Source organism: Canis aureus, chromosome 26 (assembly GCF_053574225.1).
Source record: "Canis aureus isolate CA01 chromosome 26, VMU_Caureus_v.1.0, whole genome shotgun sequence".
In the NCBI taxonomy this organism is placed as follows: Eukaryota; Metazoa; Chordata; class Mammalia; order Carnivora; family Canidae; genus Canis; species Canis aureus.
In genome coordinates, this window is record NC_135636.1 from 5085121 (window position 1) to 5098787 (window position 13667).

The 13667-nt window shown below is 61.7% G+C and overlaps 1 long non-coding RNA gene across 1 annotated transcript; it reads right to left on the reverse strand.

Annotated features, from left to right (window-relative positions):
- Nucleotides 1–6220: 6220 nt before the first annotated feature.
- Nucleotides 6221–8988, reverse strand: LOC144298762 (uncharacterized). The gene is made up of 3 exons (XR_013365647.1): nt 8717–8988; nt 7728–7864; nt 6221–6411 (listed from the first exon to the last, which is right to left on the reverse strand). It is a non-coding gene; the product is annotated as an uncharacterized LOC144298762 (long non-coding RNA).
- Between the last annotated feature and the right edge of the window lie 4679 nt (nt 8989–13667).

The following is a 13667-nucleotide window of genomic DNA, read 5'->3' on the forward strand; positions in this document are numbered from 1 at the left end:
GGTCTTGGATTGAGGTCAGACTCTGCCCTCAGCAGGGAGTCTGCTTGTCCTTCTCCATGCCCTTCCCCATGCTCTCTCTTGCTCGCTCGCTCGCTCTGGCTGTCTCTCAAATAAATAAAATCTTTTAGAAGAAAAGGCATTTTCTTACTTGTGGCATTTTCACACCTATGAAAATTCACCATGATTTCTTTTTTTCTTAAACATTTATTTATTTATTTATTTATTTATTTATTTATTTATTTATCTATCGAATCCCATGTCGGGCTCCCGGTGCCTGCTTCTCCCTCTGCCTGTGTCTCTGCCTCTCTCTCTCTCTCTCTCTGTGACTATCATAAATAAATTAAAAAAATAATAAATGTTTGACTAGATGCAGGATCCTTTTGTTCAAGAATATTTTAAAAACCAAATATATATATTTTTTAAATGAGTGACACTTGTGATGGTTAATTTTGTGCCAACTTGGCTAGGCCTATTTAGTCAAACGTTCTAGATTTCTCTGCGAAGGTATGTTCTAGATGTGATTAACATTTAGATCATTAGACTTTGAATAAAGCAGACGAGGCTTTCCAGTGTGATGAGCAGTCACATGAAGTCACTGACTTCATGCAGTCAGTTGAAGGTCTTAGTAGAGATGAGACTGACCTCCCTGAGAAAGGGGATTCTGATGGCAGACAACCTTGACCTTCGGACTCAAGCTGCAGCATGACGTCTCCTGGGTCTCCAGCCTGCAGGAGAGAGGCATGATCCACATATACAGATAGTGATGAAGGATAAACATAGAGACGCTGTAGATCGAGAGAGATGACGTGGGTAGCGCACGTAAATCCTATTGGTTCTTCTTCTTGGGAGAACCCTGATAAGACTTCTTAAGGGAGAATATTTTAGGAAATACAGCTCCCCAAAATATAAAAAGGGCAACATGAAATGTCAAAGTAACAAAAAGTAATGCTGAAAATATTGAAGTTATGCTTGCCTCCAGTTTCTCTCTTCTGTGTTCAAACTGAACTTTGATGAATTTCAGAAGTGAGCTGTTGCTCTTGGATGAAAAAGAGTAGATTGTGGCTGGCTACAGCCACATTTTCCTAGTTAGTTAGTTTACACGTCATTTAATATTAATTATGTTCTGGCACATTAAAAACAAACACATTTATTCCCGATAGGGCCCCCACTCAACCTCCACTTTTATGTATTTTTTAATATGTAGCCCATTTCTTTCTTGTAAAATTGGCACTAATACCTATTTTGGGATGCTGCATAAAGTCTGGCCCAAAATAGCAATAAATGTCAATGGTCATTATCACCAGCATCACCACCGTTTGCTTTGCTCTGAGTCCACGTGGAGCTCCTCGCACAGCAGAGAATGCATTTGCTTCCAGGGTGAGTTTATGAAATGACATTTTAAAAATGGGACTCATTTCCCAGGCCTCACTTAACAGTACTCCCAGCTGATACGGCCCGTCTCCCCCAAAAGCCGACCCTTTGCTTCCCCCAGAGGTCCCAACTCCTCCCGGATTATTCACGGCCCTCTGGGCTGTGTGCAGTGGAGCAGAACAGCTCAAATGAGGTTCGTGCATTAGGGAGAAAGCTGCAGGGCAGTGAAGAAGCCTGCCCATCCCTGCCCCTTCCCAACCCACAAGGGGCCTTCTTTTAACACACCCGAAGTCACCATCCAGTGCCTGTCACAACACATGGTCATGCCGGCACCTGCCTGGCAGCTGCATAACCTTGGGGAAACCTCTTAACCTCTTCAAGTTCCATTTATTAGTCTGACAAAAGAGGGACACTGATTTCGGGGCTCTGTGAGCATCTGCATGCGTGAGCGTGAATGAAAGCTCAGTAAAGACAATAAATAGACAGACGGATGGATGGACAGATGGCTGGCTGGCTGGAGTGTGTCTCTTACAGATCCCAACACACTTCCATATACCTGATCCTTGCCACATCCTTGTGATGTGAACAGGGAAAGTAAAGTCCCCTTGACAATGAGGCAAACGACACAAGACCCTGGCAGGATGGAAGTGGGTGTCAGTTTTCACAGTAAAGTGCAGTTTATCCTGGTTACCTCTCACCATGGTGCGAAGTTGAGGTCAGGTGTCTTGTGTCAGGTCACTATTTCCTGCATGAATAATGTATGGACAATTTCTAAAGAAAAAATTTCTATCCCACTATGTCAACCTAAATTATCATATACCTTAAATATAGATTAGTGTAAACTCCAAGCAAATGTATAAACTGACTATCTATAGAGCCCTATGCCGGTGCCTCCGGCTGCCACCAGCGCCTGGGGCAGGGCTCCAGGGGGGACTCGCTCCGCCGGCGGCCCCCCACCCCTTGCTCAGTCCAGGCCAGACCCCAGGCTCCACTTGCTACTTTCCATATTTCCTGTGGAAGCAGAGCGGCCAGGGAGACCAGCTGGGGGCAGGATACAGCAGCCATCCCAGGGGGCTTCTCTCCATGCGGGGCCATTGCAAGGCTGAGGTGCTGAGCTTCGGCTCCCCAGGGGCGGCGAGCAGATGGACCGGGGCAGCCCAGCACCCAGGTGCCCGGCGCATCCGGGCCGAGCCTTGGCTTCCTCCCGCCGTCTGCTCACCGCCCTCCCTGCTGCTGGGACGGTGGCCCGGTGTGTGCCCGGGGCAGGGGTGCCTGCAGGCCTCTAGGGGCGCAGCAGTGGGGATAGGGCCAGGAGGCTGCAGGGCAGCAGGCCTGGCCCAGACGCCACACCCCTCCCCCGGCCCCCCGCAGGCTCCCCAGGATGCACCGGCCTCATTCCCCCTCGGTCTCCTGCTCCTGCAGTGCCTGCCACGTGTCAGGCCCCGTGCTGGCCTCAGAGGGGAAGCCTGGGAACGCTCAGAACCCGGGCTGCCTGGGCTGCGGTGGCCGGAGGCCGGAGGCCGGAGGCTGGAGGCTGGAGGCCAGAGGCTGGAGCCTACCCTCGGGGGCTCCGATGCCACAGCAGGGGCAGCAGGCCACGCTGCACGCCCAAGAGTCGCCCCCACCCAGTCTGGGCCCTGGGCACTGCCGCACATGGGCACAACACGTTTTGTAAAAAAGCAGACAGATGCAGGTCAGTCAAGGTCTTCCTGTTGCAACGATGACCTTGCCTGAGCCTCCAGGTCCACCACGGGGTCAGCTCCGGGGTGCAGAGGGCACGGGGTCAGGCCAGGGGGTCGGCCTGGGGCTGCTCCCCCCACCCCCCCACAGCGGGGGCAGCCCCGCTGAGCAGATACCCCTAAAGCCACCCCACCCCGAACACAGGCCAGCTGCCAGGCCTCCAAGAGGCGCCGGGATGGGGGCTGGCAAGCTGGTGGCCCTGTGAGCAGTGCGGGGTGGAGCTGTGCCACAGGAGTGCCAGGCGCCCCCACAGGTGCCCCTGACATCCCCTGTGGCCCCCCCATCATTCAGGGGTCCCCAACATCCCCTGCCGCCTCATCTCCCCATCATTGAGGAGCCCCTGACATCCCCAGAGGCCCGCTCAGCAGTGGGGGTTCCATCCCAGCACGGGGATGTCCGGGGTCACAGCAGGGCCCCGCAGTGTGACTGCATTGCAGATCAGGGCCTTAAGGACATGGGTCAAATGAAGCCGCCGAGGTGCAGCTGTGTCCTCGGAGGCCCCGCTCCCTCCCTTGGCGGCTGCCTGAGGGGACGAGGAGGCGCAAGTGGCCCAAGCATCGGGGCCCGAGTGAGCAACACTGCTGCCCGAGCCGATCCCGGCGACATGGTGGCCTCCGCATCATCCGACAGCATGACGCACATTCAAGTCCTTGTGACCTCAGGGGAGTGAGATCACTCAGGTCGTCTTCTGAGCACAGTGACATTCAGCTAGAGATTAATAAGAAAAAATACCTAGAAAATTCCACCTTTGGAAATTAAGCCACAATTTCTAAATAGCCCTGGGACAGCAGAAGAACTCATAATGGGAATTAGAAAATACTTGGAACTGGGAGATACTGGAAATAAATCAAAATATGCTGTTGCCGCCGCAGCAGCTCTAGAGGAGAAAGCAAGGGTGTGCGCAGCAGGAGAGGAAAGAAGCTGCAACTCCACCGCCGGAGCAGCCACCCCCGGGGACGCGAATCCCGAGCCCGCCCTGACGCCCGAGAGAAACCGAGGCTGGGGGCGCTGAGCTGTGCGCCAGGGCGACCGACGGAGCCGTAAACGAAGAGCAGATTCCTTCCACCGGATGCAGCAAGTGTATCCTTAAGGAAAATAATGTCGAATCGGACAAAATTAACACTTAAGAACTTCTGTTTATCAAAATAGAGAGAAGACTAAGCCACGGAGCAGGTGTTTGCAGAACAAGCCTATGAAGGGCTTCTAGCCGGGCCCGCCAAGGACGCCGACGCTGAGGACCCTGGCTCCCGGGAGCCCCACGGCGGCCGTGCACCCAAGGGGAACGCGCGGGCCCACACGCACCACCTGCCGCACCTGCCGGGGCCGGCCCGGGAGGCCACCCACTGACCACCCGCTGACCACCAGCGGGGCAGGACATGGCGGGAACCCGCAGCAACACGGGTCGGGGCTCACAGGTGCCCGTGAGCTGAGCGACGCCCACAGCGAGGGACAGGGCCCGGATGGCACCAGCCCGGCGGCTTCAACGGCCCGGGGGCTGGACGTCCCCCAGCCCGGCGGCCTCCCTCCTGGGACCTGGAGACCCGGCCCGGTCCCCAGGCAGCCGCCTTCTGAGGGGCTCTCCCCCGGAAGGGCACGAGTCCGTCCTGGGGGCCCCCCTCGAGGCCTAAGCACCTCCCAAACACCTGCTCCTAAGGGCCCCCCTCGCCAGGAGCCTCAGCCTAGGAGTGTGAGCGGCACAAGCTTCAGGCTCCAGGAAGCAGCCTGTGTGCCCCACCGGCCCCAGGAAGCTGCGCGTCACCGGGGGCACCACCCTCGGAGGCACTGCGTGCTGGGCACTTGGGGCAGCTGCTCGCGGCTGACGGTCTCGGTCGAGTGCTTGTTACAGAGAGATGCACACCTGCACACCCGTCACTCACGCGGTTGGGATATACCGTTCATATTGCAATGTAAAGTCAACTAAAAATCAAAACAATACACACCAAAAGACGTAGACCTGGACCTACAGGCAGGGACGTTCCTTCACACCAGGTGAAAAAGGCTACAAAGCAGCACACGCTTGCCGACACAGCACACGCACATGGAAATGGGATACACGCCAACACTCATTTCTTTAAAATTATTTATTGAGTATGTGCTATGCGCCAACACATAATTTACGTGGAAGACATCTCTACAACTGTACTATCCATGCAGAGTCCCGTCACATGCATCACCGCCTCCAGGCCCTGCACGGCTTTGGGGCGCCCACCTTCGCACGACAGGGAGGGACCCGGGCAGCAAGGATACCATGACACATGATACGTGAACAGCCACTTTCACAGGAGTACGAGGTTGATGCACGTGTGCCCTATGAGTTGAGATCTAGACCTAGCTTAGGGACACGGTGCCACCGACTCGGCCACGAGCCAGACTGTGGACACCTGGGGACACAGCCTACTTCTAGAGCACAGACACGGGCAGTGACAGGGGTGAGGGGTCCCCACCGAGCCCCACGCGGCGCCTCTGGAGGCCACGAGGAAGGTAGCGTGCACGCACACGGGTGTCCCGCCGCCGGGCAGGGGAGCTCTCAGGCCACAGGAACGGGGGCTCACATCCAAGCACGTCTCCGCCCGGGCTCATTCCTGCAGCACCTGCTTCCCACAACTTCGTCATCTTCCCGTCATCTCCAGATGGGAAAGACCTTCTCTCCAACCTGAAAACAGACAAAGCAAATCAGTCATAATAAACCGCTTGAGTGTGACTCACACGCAGCACCTCCTGATGACGACTCAGGATGGCACCCAAGAGCGACTTCCAGGCGGAGAAGTTTTCTTAATGACCAAGATTAAGACTTTGACATAAAATTAGCACAAAGCAGGTAGGAGACCAGAGGAGAACCGTCGCGTCCCCTCTGCCATCCTGCACCAGGTGTGGGAACGGCGGCCCGGCCCGCTCTCCACCGGGGCCTCCTGGACACGGGAAGGGTGGCCTTGGGCTGGGCCCCTGCCCTCAGACTCACCTTCCTGCCCCCGTTTTCTGTTCTACCAATAACAGCACCCAATTCCCGTGAGGAGGGTGAGAAAGCAGCGCAGGCGCGCGAGGCCGAGGCCGTGGCACCGCGACCACCACGCCCGTCTCCCAGCACCAGCGCCCAGCACCCGCCCTGCAGCACAAGCCTTACTTTCTGCGATGTGGGGTCTTGTGTGGATGTGGGGTCTTGTGTGGAAGCTGAGCGCCACGGACATGTGCCTCCTCCACACGGGGTTTCTCTGCAGCACAACCAAGCCTGTGACCACATCTCCCGAGACCACGGACATGGGTTCGTCCATCATAAACAGCACCTGCTTCCAGTGGGTGGTTCTGCAAGACACGGGGCACGCATCACCTCTGTGGGGTGGACCCCCAGGCTCCCCCGTGGGGCAGATGCACCAGGCCCATGGCGAGGCCTCTGTGGGCGCCAGGGACTGGGCTGCAGCCCAGTGAGCACACGGCTCTAGGTGCTCCCAGGCCCCCGCACCCTGGCACGGGCATCTACCGCATCCCTGCCCGGTCCCTAGGCTGCCAACGCCGAGTTCTAGTTTCCGCAGTGCAGGAAGGCCACTGCCCCTGGGAGTCGGGCTGGAGGGGGTGTGGCAAGTGTGACATCTGGGACAAACCGTCGTTCCGCGCTCTCTGGGTTCTGCAGGCCCTGAGGACACGGCTCCATGGCCTCACGTCCCTCCGACCCCAGCCGCTGTGAGGGCCCCTGTCCCCGCGTCCCAGAGCGCTGCCGGGCTCGGCACCTGCCTGCCCCACCCCACCGTGTACGGGCGCTCAACTGCCCGGGGCCTGAGTTCCTGCCCTCGACGGGCGACAGCTCGCATCTGTGCGCCGGGACCGGGAAGGGCAGCAGGAGGCCTGGCCCCGCCACCTCCACGGACGCTCCGGCCAACAGCCTGGCTCCTGTGGTGCGGACGGATGCGAGGCCCTGAGGACCCCCACTGTGGCCAGTGTTGACCCGAGCAGCGCGGCTGCCCGCCCCGGCCCGGGCACCTACCGCGCAGGCCCACGGAGGCCCCATGAAGGCAGCGCTGCACCGGGCTGCTGGGTCCAGCTCCGAGGCAGACCGCAGCGCCCAGCACGCCTGAGCAGCGAGCAGCGCCAAGATGCTACTGCACAGAAGTGTCCCAGGGGCGGCTGGGGGCTCAGTCCGGGGAGTGTCTGCCTTCGGCTCAGGGATGACCCCGGGGCCTGGGATCGAGTCCCGCATCGGGCTCCCTGCTCAGCGGGGCGTCTGCCTCTCCCTTCCCCGCCCTGCCCTCTGCTCATGTGCTCTCTCGCCCACTCTCTCCCTCAAATAAAATCTTTAAAAAAAATTTGTCTCAAGAAACACTGACCTTCCTCAAGAAAGTCTTGGGGAGTTAAAAGCCCCTACAATTCCGTGGGTTGTGCTTGTATTAGACCATGGGAAGCTGAAGCAGCGTCCAGGGCAACTGAGGCAGGCAAAGTGTGCTCCGCCCGTTCATGCAGGGGTCAGAGGACAAGCAGGGCAGCCCAGGGCAGGGGCGGGTGGGGCACGGTCCCGGTCCCCCGCCCACCGCCCACACACGCCACTGCCTCCCCAACGGCTGCGCGGCAGGGCACCTGCACCCGCTCCTCCCGGGGCAGTGGAGCCCCTGCGGGTGCTGCACACTCACGGGTGAAACGGGCCTGTGCTCGGCACCAGCTGCGGCTCGTCCTCCTCCAGGCTCTGGAACCGGACACTGAACCAGGCCGTGAATCCATGCAGCGTGCCGGCCTTCCTGATCTCAAAGTGCAGCTCGCCTTTCACGGTCTGTTCAGGCAAACGATAAGGAAGGGACGCGGCTCCCGTGAGCGCGTGACAGCAGGCGGCGAGGGCTCCGGGGCAGGAACTAGCAGCTGTCCCCACCAGCCCCACTCAGATGCCGCTGCACTGCCCGGCCCCACGTCTAGTCCAGTAACTGTGGATGCAACTTGCTAGTGTCGCCAAACACAGCAAACCTGCTCCTCGGGAAAGAACTACTAAAGCTGTCAGCACAAATTCACATGCTGCAGATAATCAGAAAAGGTTTCAAAAAAAAAAAAAAGAAAGAAAGAAAGAAAAGGTTTCAAGCAACGTGGGCCTCACTTGCCTCATTTTCTGGCCCCATATTTGAGTGGAATCCTATTTCTTCTCAATTCTTGGCATAAAGAACCGGGCCTCTCTATACTGCGAAACTAAGTGCAGAGCCAACAGCTTAGCTCCCGGCTGAGCTCCAGGGGGTTCCAGGGACCCGCTCCCAAGCTCTGCACCTCTGAGCACACCCTTAAAATGAGACCCTCCTGAATGCACACGCGCCACCTCGTGGCAACAGGGGGAATGTAAGAGTGAGAATTAAGAATTTTGTCATCCATGGTAGCACAACTTAGAAAAAAAATTTTTAACTTGAAATCCTTGAAGAAACTAGATATAATTTATTAGAATCTCAAGATGCTGAAAATATTAAACATAAATATAAAAATGACTGATTATGTTAAAGAGGTCTGTGAAAAAATAATGTAAAAATACAAAATCAGAGCATAAAAAAGACAAGACTCGGGGAAAATCAAAGGCAAGGTTCCTCAATCTGTTTATTCGCACAGAGTCTGGTACGTGCGCCGCCCACTTAGGCTCCGGGGCTCTCACCTCCAGGTCAGCGATCTGCACGGTTCTCGTGTCCAGCTGCAGGATGGTGCACGGTTCAGACAGTCTTCTGGCTTCAAAATGTGGTTGTACTTGGGCTTCGAAAAAAACTCCTTAATCACTAAAGATCTAGGGAAAAAGTAGGAGTTGCTCAGAGGCGTGAACCAACAGCTCAGGTTCTGACACACAGACTCGCTTTGTCTCCAGCGTGAGCAGGAATTCCACGCCACCGTGTGCAGCACGAGGGCCCCAAGGCAGGGCCGGGGGGTCCCTGGGGCGGCCCGCTGAGCGTGCACGGTGTGCGAGCACACCTATGCCTTCCTCGTGGGGCCTGAACACACCAACACCCTTCCCACGCAGGCTGCCCGGCCCACCCCACCGCCGTGGCTCCGGTCACCGCGGCCCCCTCCCGACACGTGGACAGGAGGTCCATGGGAGCCGAGCGCCGGGTCACCGCGTAGACACTTGGTTGTCTCATGGCACAAGCAGGGTGAGGACGGTGAGATGTGCACACATGGCCCTGTCTAGGTGGCTCCGTAAGAAATGCTCTGAAGTGGCAGGACTACGGGCCACGGGCCGATCGGGGCAGCCCTCACCCTGCGCCGGGTGTCCTGCCGCCGTCACCTGCACTGCCCGGCACTGCCCCTGGGTGCAGACGGGTGGGGTGGCTGTGGGGCCAGGGCCTCAGGGCTCTGCGTCTCTTGCCTTCCAGGGACAAGGAGCTGCCCGGCCCCAGCCCTCGCGAGGCCAAGGTGAGAGCCCGTCCTAGGCCCCGGGCAGGACGTGGGGGGAGCTGGGGCCAGCTGTCCGCACCCCGTCCCCCAGGACATCCCCGGGCGTCTCCCCAGTCCCCCGTCCCAGCGGTGCACGGGCTGCCAGGAATGCACCCCAGACCCGGAGCCGTGGTCCGCGGGGGGCCCTGTGCCTTCCTGGCTCCTCCGGGTCCCGCGGGGGACTGGACGTGGCCCGAGCACCCACCTCCCAGGCTGGAGCCTCACCTGCGGCCCCTGCTTGTCCTCTTCCAGAAACTCCGCCAGGAGACCTGGCGCGCAGACAAATGGATAAAAATGCTCAAGCGATGGCACCACTACCTCCCCAGCGAGAAGGTGGGGCGCTGGGTGCCCCCGAGGGCTCTCCGTCCTGACGGGGCTGGGGGGCCGCCCTCAGTATCCTCCTGCCCTGTCTTCGGGGGAGCCCCCTGCCTGGGGAGAGTCTGCTGGGAGCCCGAGCCTCCCCAGGCCCCGGGTCGGCGGTGGGGGAGTGTCAGGTCGGGGCCACGGTCCCTGCTCCTCGTGGGGGATGGGGCCCAGCTCCAGGGAGACCCAGCCTCCCACAGACACCCTGGAGCCGAAGCTGGAAACTTCTAGATGCCTTGCGCTCCCTGGGCTCCAAGGGGCCGCCCTGGGCCCCTCTCACCAGCACTGCCTTCCTCCCCGCAGCTGCGATGCTGAGTCTACAAGGGGGTCCCACCCCAGGTGCGGGGACAGGTGTGGCTGCGATTGCTGAACGTCGACCAGGTTAAGGCCAGGAATGCCGGGAAATACCAGGTGGGGCCCGTCCACTCCCCGTGGACCCTCGGTCCCCTCCCTGCCCAGGGCTGACCCTCCATGTCTCCTCCCCACCAGGCTGAACTCCCGTGTCCCCTCCCCACCTGGGCTGATCCTCCATGTCCCCTCCCTGTCCAGGGCTGACCCCCTGTCCCCTCCCCTCCAGGCTGAACCCCCATGTCTCCTCCCCACCCGGGCTGAACCCCCGTGTCCCCTCCCCACCCGGGCTGACCCCCCATGTCTCCTCCCCACCCGGGTTGATCCTCCATGTCCCCTCCCTGTCCAGGGCTGACCCTCAGTCCCCTCCCTGCCCACGACAGCTGGGCACAGGCCCTCACGCAGGCCCCGCGGGCACGGTGGGCACTCCTGCCATCCCCGGCCCCCCAGGGGAAGGGTGGAGCTTCCTGCAGGACACACTGCCATGGTGGCCCCAGGGCTCCCTGCCCAGGACGGCAGCTGTTGACAGGTCGGGGTCTGTGTCCCTGACGCCGGCTCCTCCTCCCAGGGTCTCCCTGCAGGAAATGAAGGAGGCGGCCCTGGTCTCCTCCCGGGACATCATGCAGATTGACCTGGACGTCAATGGGACGTTCCGCAGTCACACCATGTTCTGGGAGGGCTACGGGGTCGGGTGAGGCTGCTGGGCCTGCGGGGTTTGGGGGCCCGGGAGAGGCCCGGGGGCTTCTGTGCAAGGGACACGGGGTCTCCGAGGCCGGGGGGAGCAACGGCAGCAAACAACACACTGCCACATGGTAGGGTGCTCGGGATGACCCCCGTGCCCCCACCCCCAGGGTCTCGGGGATGGGGAGGCCCCGTCCTGGGGTCACCGTCTGAGCTGAACCCCAAGGGGGTGAGGGGCAGACCCATGAAGAGCAGGGGGCCGGGGTGGGGGCGTGGGGGGCAGGAAGGGGACCTGGGGGCCAGGGTGCATGGCTGCAGCTGGACTGGGACATATGGACCCGACGAGGGTCGGACAGGTCAGGGTGACACCCACCCTCGGTGCTTTATGTACTTCTGAATTCTGGGCATTTTATTTTAGACAATTTGCAGTTGGTGAGGACACATAGCATGACGACCCCCAGATGCCGCCCCGGTCCAGGCAGGCCCTGTGCTGAGCACACGGGGCCCCAGGGGCAGGGGCAGGGGTCACAGCAAACCCCAGACTGGGGTCGCCTTTATCTGTAGACGTCTCCGTGTGCACCTTAGAGAAGGGGGTGCCCTGTGTCTGCAGCCCCCCACCCCATCCCCCTCAACCAACGCCCCCACGCCATCCCCCTACATCACCCCCCACACCATCCCCCACACCCCCAGACCCCCACCCCTACACTATCGGTCCCGCCCCCCCCCCCCAACAAGGACGCGGTGCAGCTGCCCCCTGTGGGACATGCTCAGCCTCCCCGGCCACCTTGGGGTTCTCTGGATGGCCTGCTCCCGTCAGAAGCCCGGGTGTCCCGTAGAGTCCCCAGGGGCTGCGGGGAGGTGGGGAAGGCAAGGAGCCCCCGACAGGGGGGTGCCGGTGGGTGGACCAGAGGGTGAAGCTACCTCTGTGCGCAGCAGGCAGGGTGTGTGGGAGCCCGGGACCCCAGGGGTGACCTGCAGGGGCGCCAGGGGCGGGGCTAGGGGGCTACCAGGCAAGGGTAGCTGGGCTTCCCAGGGGGCCGCTCAGACCGTCTCCCCACGAGAACTCGGTGCTCCTCCCTGCAGGGAACCTGCTGCCCCCTGGGGCCCCCGTGGCCCTCAGAGCGCGGCGGGGTCAGGCTGACCTGTGACCCCCGCCCAGGGGGAGCCGGCCTCCAGCACCCCGGCCCGGGGGCCGCGGAGCCGGGGTGCAGACTCAGGCCGCCGTGCGGGGGGCATCCGGCGGCTCCTGGCAGCGCTGAGGAGCCGCACCCCGTACCCCCGTGCTCAGATAGTGACCCCAGGGGTTCGCAGCCTGTATCCGGGTCACACCTGCACGACGTTCCCTGCTCTCCTCACAGTGGCTCAGACCTGGAGCCCCGAGATGCTCTGGGATGTGTGGGCCCGGGGTCCCCCCCACAGAGTCCAGCCCAGGGACACCTGGGAAGGCGTGGGGGTGTGCTCAGGGCCACGGATGCCCCGGCTGCGTGGGCTCGGGGCAGGGGCCACGTGGGGCTGGTGGTGTTCCCGGGACACGGGGCCAGGCCAGGCCAGGGCAGGGGAGGAGAGGCATCAGGGGCTGTGGGGACCGGGGCAGGGGGAGCGCTGGCTCCCAGGGGACGTGCGGGGGGGCCGCTCCAGGGCTGGAGGGGGCGCTGGCGGTGCTCGGGGAATCCAGAGCTGCACACCCCATGGCGGGAGCCGCTCGGAGGCGTCGGACACCCCAGGGTGCACTTAACCCCCAGCACGCTGCACGTGTGAGGTCACCGCCTGTCCCCGTGCACAGACCTGACCCCAGAGATCGGCCTCTGCGGAGGGGCCCTGCGGGCCGCGGGGCCTGCGGGGCGGGTGTCGGCACCTCGGTGGTCTTGCTGGCCGGGGGCTGACTGAGCAGAGCCCCCCGCTGTCCCCTCTCCTAGGCAGCGAGCCCTGTTCCTCGTGCTGGCGGCCTACTCGGTGTACGACACCGTGAGTGTCCCTGCCTCCCCTCCTGCCCTGCGGGCAGCCTTGTCCTGAGTGCTGGTGACCAGCGGGACTCACAGTCAGGGCCCCAGCTCCACGGCCCCGAGATGCCGGGGAGGGTCTCTCTCCTCCGGGACGGGCAGGGGGCAGGGTGCAGACCTCCCAGGGGAGGCAGGGCCTGCGTGCCCGAGGGCCGGGGCTGCCCGGGGCCCCCGCGTGCACCGCGGCCGTCCTAGAGCTCGGGTCTGGACCCTGACAGACGGCACTACTGACGAGAACCCGGGCGGGGAAGGCTCCCACTCCCCTGAAGGGCACGAGGCCGAGGCGCCCAGGAGGCTGCCCCCTTCCACGGTGCATTCCAGAAGGGTCCCCGAGGACCCCAGCTCACGCACTCCCCGGCCCCGCGGGGTGTCCTGGCCCAGCTCCCCTCGTGGGACCTGCCAGGGACCACAGTCAGGCCCCCCGACCTGCCCTCCGGGGGGTCTCCAGACCTGGCGGGTCCCCTGCAGCCTGGCACAGCTCACGGAGGCCCCTCCTGCTGGTCTGAGGATGGGGGCCCTGGCACGGCGGCCGCAGGGCTCGGTAGTGGGGCCCGGGGTGCTGGCACCCGAGCTGGTCCGGGTGGCCCTCACCTGACCACCCCCCGCCCTCTGGGAGCCCCCTCCGGGAGCCCGGGCTGTGAGGGAGCCTGGGGAGCCTGACGCCCGCGGGGAGGGCTCAGAGGGGGCCTCGGGGCGCACGCTCTCCGTGGGGCTCTGGCTCTTGCAGGAGGTGGGCTACTGCCAGGGCATGAGCGAGATCGCGGCCATCCTCATGTTCCTGCCCGAGGA